This window comes from Spea bombifrons, chromosome 8 (assembly GCF_027358695.1).
Source record: "Spea bombifrons isolate aSpeBom1 chromosome 8, aSpeBom1.2.pri, whole genome shotgun sequence".
Lineage (NCBI taxonomy): Eukaryota > Metazoa > Chordata > Amphibia > Anura > Pelobatidae > Spea > Spea bombifrons.
The window spans coordinates 22,687,875-22,695,773 of NC_071094.1; positions in this window are offsets into that span (position 1 = coordinate 22,687,875).

Sequence of the window (7,899 nt, forward strand, 5' to 3'; positions counted from 1 at the left end):
GAGATATGCGATGATGTGACGTGATAGAGTGAGGTATGAGAAGTGTGATGGTGTGGTGTGTAATAGAGTGAATTGTGAGGGTATGAGGCATGATATGAGGTAACATGGTGCGAGGTAGTGGCAGGCGGGCATTTGTCCCAGGCCAATCCAAAATTCTTCAAGCGAGCCCGCCTAAATCATACTGACCCTATCATGGAGCCGGGAGCACAATGGGCCACACCTCGTTACTTGACCCCACGGTAATGTTTATGTGTGTATTAGATTCTCTATGTGTAAATGTGAGTGTGTGATATGTTAGTTACTGGGGGGACAGGGTCCTGGGGGCCATTCAGCTGTACCTGACCCCAGTGCCAGCCCTCCCCTGGTGTGAGGTATGATGGTGTGAGGTGTGATGGTGTGATTGAATGAAGCGTGATAGAGGTGCAAGCTGTGGTGGTATGAGATGTGATAGAGCGTTGTGTGAGGTTTAATGTGTCATAACAGAGTGGGTGTCATAGAGTGAGAATATTACAGTGTGAGTGTGGGAGTATGTGTTACAGTGCATATGTAAATATGTAAATATTTGTGAATGGTTTTTTTTTTTGAGTGTGTGTTAGTGTGAGCATACGTGTTACTTAGTGGGGTGGGGGGGGGTTTGGCTTTACCTGCCCCTTGTTAATGAACTAAAAAAACTAGTTCATTAAAAACCATTTTAGCCCCAAGTGTCCTACCGAAACAAATAAAAACACAAAACCCCCAGATGTTTATAGGAAACAAACCAAATGGGTTTCACAAGTGTGGTTTTTGCAAAATGTGCATTTTTTTACCCCAAAAAACTAACCAATTTATAGGTAAAATAACATACACTATTAAACATTTTATAAATTGTCTCACAAAAAATATAGTATACCTACTAGAATGTGGGTGCGGCCTACAGTATGTGGGTAGAACGATAAGACCCATGAAGGAGAGGGTATTGGAACATCTTGGAAATATAAGGAATAAAAACACCAAACACAGTGTTCCTAGACATTGCAACACATGCCCAAAATACTCTATAGAAACCTTAAAAATCATGGGTATTGATTGGGTGCCCCCCAATTGGAGAGGTGGCAGTACGGTAGACAATTTGTCCAAAAGGGAGACAGAATGGATTTTTAAATTAAAAACTTTTAAAAAAGGTGGTCTAAACATGGAGCTAGACATATTGACATATATGTAACGCATATACACACCATCATGCATATGTACATGGACCACCATATATAACTTTATCAATAAGGGTTATACGTATATAATTGCATCAATAAGGGTTATACACACTTTTCAGATATTTTTAAAAAAACAATATGCACTTTTTATTTTATTATGCAATAGTGGTATATAATATTGAACGTCAAGAGATGGAAAAATAAATAAAGAACAGACATCATGAGAATGATAGTTAAAAAAGTTTTTTATTCAGTAGTTTTTAAAATTCATTTATTTAAAATTCATTTTATTTGAAATATCTTAAGTATTGCAGAATTTATTTTATTTAAAATCATTTTTAAAATTCATTTAAGATGTGCATAATATAGAACATATATACAAGGCTCTCCTTTTTATTAGTATCCTTTCCAGTTCTCTTAAACCATAAAAAGGCACTCCATGCTTTATTATACATAGCAAACCCACCACCAAGTCACTTGAACACCCACCATTAGGGTTATATTCCCCCCAGGAAGTGTAAACGAGATGAATAACACCCTTTATGCTCCAGAAAGATGAAGGCCGGTTCCTAAGGAAAGAAACAACAAAACAAAAACATCAAAACATAGTTAGGTACTTCTTTATACCTACCAGATGTGGGTATTTATTCCCCCTTACTTATATCTCCGATCGGCATCCAAATATCACATACATTGATTTATTCCTTTTCTCTCCCGCATACGGCTTTTTAATCAAATCACCAACACTGATCACGGGACAATGGGATAACATAATAATAATTGGTACAAAGTTTATCTTGTCTCCTCGAACATTCCGTTCTAATTTATTTTTGGTTTCCCTTTTTTTTGACCCCACACTTACGCATGGTAGAGGGGTTAATCATCAGTATAGAGGATATCAGCATTAGTTAAATCGCTACGTATCTTCGCTATATTATATTTAAATACCGAGCAGGTGATCGTAGAGCACTACACCACGAAACCGCCGTAAGATCAAATGAATGAATATGTTCCCCTACCTTTTTCTCGGAGTTCCGTGGAGAGCCTGAAGATCCATCAGCTGACGGAACGACGATAGCGGACGTATTGACGTCAGACGCCGGCAGATGAAGATGGCGCCAAATATGATTTAAAAGGACCATACACCAACAATGAAGATACTCCTGATGAAGCCGTGGATACGGCGAAACGCGTTGAGGACTTGCTAGAGCTCTTTTTAAAGTTTTTTACTGGACTTTTTTATTTATTTGTCATAACATCCTTGTTGGATAATTGTTTAAATAGTTTTTATTTTGGCTTATAGCCTTAAATAAATAGTACATTTTATTTTTACCATATTGTGGATTCCCATCATTCTCAATACTGAGAGCAGCTCCATACCAGCAGACCATTGAAATTCAGCAAACACAGAGTCGTTGGAGGAGTAGAGGAAATTCACTTGGCGCATACGGGTATTACACCCCTTCAAAAAGTGTAAGTGTACTTCTATACTTGCGTGTCACAGGAATTGTTTGATACTACACCATTGTAGTCCCCACCTGTCTTGTGCTTTTTTGCATATACACGCCACATATTTACTCGGAGGATTGGATGTTTTAAGAAGCCTGAACACTTATATCCATTGTGAGTGCATAATATGGCTATATAGTGTGAAAATTTTGTGCATAATACTACACAATCATTGTTTTCTCTTTTTATTTTTTATTTTTTATATATTTCACAACCGGTATACACAAGCGCCCCCTAGCGATCTTTGCCCCTTGTACCAGAAGAGGCCAGCTCTTCCCTGCGGTCGCGGTATCCATCTGGGTATCCTTGAAAACCTGGTTGATAGGGTCAACCTACTACTATAACCTTCATTCCTACCTCTCTAAAGTTTACCTGGGATTAGCCATGCCCCTACATTTGGCTAGCCTTGCCCTCTGATTGCAACAAGACCTCCAAGAGAGGGGGCTTAAAGTCACCAACCATGGGAATTCCCTAGATATATTCAGGGCTGAACTTTACATGTGTTGATCAGCAATATGTGTTTTGGTCAAAAATGGCCAATTTTGGCCAAAATTTGGTCAGCATACTGGTGCCCAGCTCTATGAAGCTTTGAAAAACAAACAGGAGGGAATACATCACAGTCACACCTTTGGAAATGTGTGCATTGAAATATACATATAGGTGATCATGGGCTTACTTATATGTACTTGAAAGAATAATTACTCATCCAAAGTAATCATCAGACTGTGAGAAAATAACTCCATGTGATCTATTGTTATACTAAGACTATTTGTAAAGCAGATAGATTTTTAGACATTTTGATAAGTTAAGAAAGCAATGTTTTTTATCACCGCTTGATGACTGGACACATTTTTGGAACAATTTATTTCTCCCTGCCTCATAAATCTAGATCATGGCTTTTTGTGTAAATAACTTTTTTTTCCTTTTCCTGTCTATCGTTAGTTTTAAAGTATTTTAACTTTTGGGACTATATTAGGTAATTTTGGACATCTGGTAATATTAATCAATGTAATCCATCACAACGGGCTAATGTACACTGCCTGTCTCCCTTGGCAATGAAGGGGTTAATGGGTTTGTGCCCTTGAAAGGGTGGTGGTACGATACCGTTTTGCATTAAACCTTGTCTGAATTAATGTGTATTTGTGTGTTGGTTTTGTATTTGCCACAATTTTGAATAGTGACTCACTGGAGAACCGCAAACTACTACTTCATATAATTACATGGATATTGTTAAGGGGCAACTGTCGCATATGAAATAATTGCTCTGCGCTTTAATGCGTATAATCGCTTTGTGGTCCCTTCAAATTTTAGTGGCGCATCCTTTTTGAAAAATGCATGATAGAACTCACAGAGTACTTTAATATGCATTCTCCTTTAGCGGGGTATAACTTTGAATAAGCATTTGTTAAAGCAGTAGAAAAACAATAAAAATTAGGGAAAGCTGGAGCACAGCGCCCTCCATGGTCCCGTTTTCACAACACTGATTGGCTGCCCAAAGTGGCCAATCAGTGGCAGGAAAGTGTTTCCATTGAAATCAATGCAAGCACTTTCTGAGCATGCAAAGCAAGCAGTATTCCGTAAGCCACATCTCTGGGAGGGCATATGATGGAGTGTCCCTTTTAATGTTCCCATTCTGACATCCACCAAAAGCATAGCAGAGACAGTTGATATTTTCTTCATTCATTTCTCATGATCCTTTTGTAAAAACCTTTTTTGGAATCCTAGTGTCAGCCCAAAGAGGGTGGCAGCTTTCCCAACGGGGAAATACCGGAGATTAATTTTAAGTTACAAGAAATCTAAATGAGAAGGGATAATGTTTAATATGTTACGTGTAGGTACAAGCAATAGGATCATGGGTAATTTGAATGAGATTTTCTCTTTTATGTAGCATTAGCATGGTTAACCAGTGTTCCATGTCTCCTGCTGCTTAAGGAAGGATGATGGCTGTTCACCACCGTATTACCATGCAGTCTCCTAATGTTCATTGACAAATTTCCATGTCGTAACCTGTGCCTCCCTCCCACCTCTCCTTAATGGATTGTTTTCTTGTTCAAAAGCCCCAAATCCTGGGGATATGAAAACTCTGAAATTCATCACACATCTCTCTGGTTTCAACACCATTAATCAACTCCTGATGAAAGGGTCATAGGCCTTGACCTATGACACCAAAGAAACTTTACAATACTCAAGGTGTGGCTGGCCCACCTCATTCTACCAATACATTCCGATCCCATAATCCATTGCGATAAGATCAAACCAGCTCCAAGTAGACGGTACTGACGTGAACGGCCACTGTAACTGATTTATCTCCAGACACCAAAGCTCTACTGTGTAATCACCACCTAAACAGTGCCACATTTTCCTGTATTGAAAACCATAGAGTTTGGCAGCAGATAAGAACCATTCGGCTTATCTAATCTGCCTATTTTTCCCTGCTTTAAAAACTGAAAACTTTATTTTTTTGTCCCAGGTCTTCTCTTATATTCATTATAGTCGTCTGTCCATGCCATGGATGTTTAAATCCCTGACTGTACTTACTTGTACCATTTCTGCTGGAAAATTGTTCAACTTACCTACTACCCCCTCTGTGTAGTAAAACTTCATGACAATAACTACATGCAGGATTCATATCACCACATATATTCCCGACTGTAAGATGGCCTTCCCTAAAGTATATTGAAAATAAATTAAACACACTTATAATTGGTATATCTATACATGTGGACTCCCAGAACCCTCAGCCACAATGCAGCTAAGGGCAGCTGTAGCCCACAAAAGCAACGCTGTCCCAGAGGTGCAGAAAGGGTGCCTTACTCATAGAAATGTGTATTTTCAACATATATTCTATTCCTGTCACATAATTATGGAATTTAACCCCTTTTTATGTGTGGATACCCGGCATCTATATGGACATCCACTTATATTGAATATGTTTATTAAGTGGTGGAGGTTTTTAAGATAACAAAGAAATTGGGTGAACACAAATGTTGGGCAATAATGAAAAGTGCCAGAAATAGGCGGATGATCAGATGGCTCCTTTAACTGCGGAAGTTTATAGAAACTGTATATTACAAGGATACATTATAATTGTAAATGCATCAAAGATTATAGATAAATGGTTTTTTTAGCCACTACCATGTGGTTACCAGAAAGAAAGTGAAAATGGGGTGAGGCTATACACCTTTACGCAAGCCGGAACATTTAAGCCACGGTTTCCGCGTATGATCGGATAGTTTGCAATATGGCTGCCGACAAGTGGATTCATGTTTGCACAAACCCCTGCAGAGGCCCAGGTGGCCAGGAATGGAGGAAAGGTGTTCAGTTTTTACAGGTTTAGAAGGTACTGGCATAGGCCTGGCTGTCAGAAGGCCTCGAAATTCGTTAGCCGGACTGACTATCTGGCAAACAGGCACAATGCTCAGTGGGCCGGTGCCCTTTGCTGCTTTTACATGAGGCTCGGGATGGGTGGAAAGCAGCCATATTCTAAGAGAGTATAAGAGAAACAGCCTCCATATCCAGCCAGAGACCGTCGGCTTTAATATGCCAGGGACTCTTTCCTAACCCAGTCCCGGCAACGACGGCTATCCGAGATAACAAAACAGGCTTTATTACCCCAACAGAGACAACATGAAACCATTTATCTTAAGGTAAACATCAAGTTGGTTTCTACGTGTTTATGTAGGATATTCCGCAGCATAACGCAGTCCAGTCCCCATATAGCAGTCATTTTCCTACTTCCGAGAGTCCTGCTGGTCTGCTCACTTATTATTATTATTGATAAGTCTTTAAGGACTCGAATGGGTATAATGGCTTTCCACACATTAACTCTTTCCTTCCTGTCTCAGTTACACTATGCACGCAGGATTAACTTTATGATGCTGCCTTAGAGTAGCCACAGTCTTAAGCACAAAGTTGGCACTTAACTCCTTGTTGTCCGTACCAGCCAATCACAAAGGTTGGCACATAAGCAAATCACGTCAATTTTCTCTTTAAACGGCCACTAATGCCCACATTGTTTTCCATATTGTGAAAGCTCGCCTCGCAATACTCTGTTGGCTTCCGCCTGGCCCGGTTGCCCCGCTCTAGTCTATTGCCATTCAAGCATTACTACTACAGTTATATATTGTGTTTAAAATGTATACATGTTCCAGGCTTCTCTAGGTTACACTATTAACACTTTGTATTAAAGTAATCAGAACTGCATTTTTGGTGTATTTTGTTTGATCAAAAAAATTAGAACATGCTGTCCGAAAAGGGCTTTGTGAAACGTCTTAAACACTTTTTATGAATGGAGGCCTATACATTACCAGACTTGCATATAAGACCTGCTGCAGAGACTTCTTGTCGATTTACTTAACGAGACAGGGATATAGGGGTTGGTTTTAGAGAATAGGTCTACCAGCTTTACAGAGTCTCGTTGCTGGACACGGAAGCTGCAATTTCCCATCTCAACCCTTTTTCCCCAATAAGTTGACTGCTGAATTGTCCAGCAAATTCAGAACGGTTGGCAGCTATGGTCTTTATCTTGTCAAAGTTGTGCCTCGCCCTTCCAAAAATCAGTAAAGATATGCCTTTAAAGTTACAATAAGCAGACAATGCTTAAAATGATGTAAGACTGATTTATCCCTTTTTAATATGTGCAGGACGTAATTCATATCATCTCAAGGAACCGTATTATGGTCTTAGGGATTCGTTGAGGAGCTTCCGCATGTCCTAATGGGGTTTCGGTTATCAGAGTGGATACTGGTCCTTTCTAGGTCAGTAAATAAGCTGGAGCTTGGAGAAGACATAAACAATGTGCACAACAAAGATTCTTTTAGTCCATCGATGCGTATTGCAGTTAATGCAGTTATTACATAGACAAATCTACGGAGATGCTCAGATTCGTTGACCCACACCCCGGCCATCTGAAGAACCTGGCTGTTTCATAGGTACCAGCAGACTATAGGCGATTGAAGGGCTACAGATAGATTTGTAGGTATATACAAGCATACATTCTATACATTGCACTTATTGCATTGTGCGTCTCCCGCCCTGTCCATGTAATGGATATGTGTCTGGGAGCAGAAGGACTTTCTCTTCACTAATTGGCTGTGATTAATGAGGGAGTCTGTGAGCCGCTATAACTGCCAGAAGGTGACACTGACGGATGATCCCCTCCTGGCCATGTGGTGTGAGGGGGGGCACGGCGCAGACCACT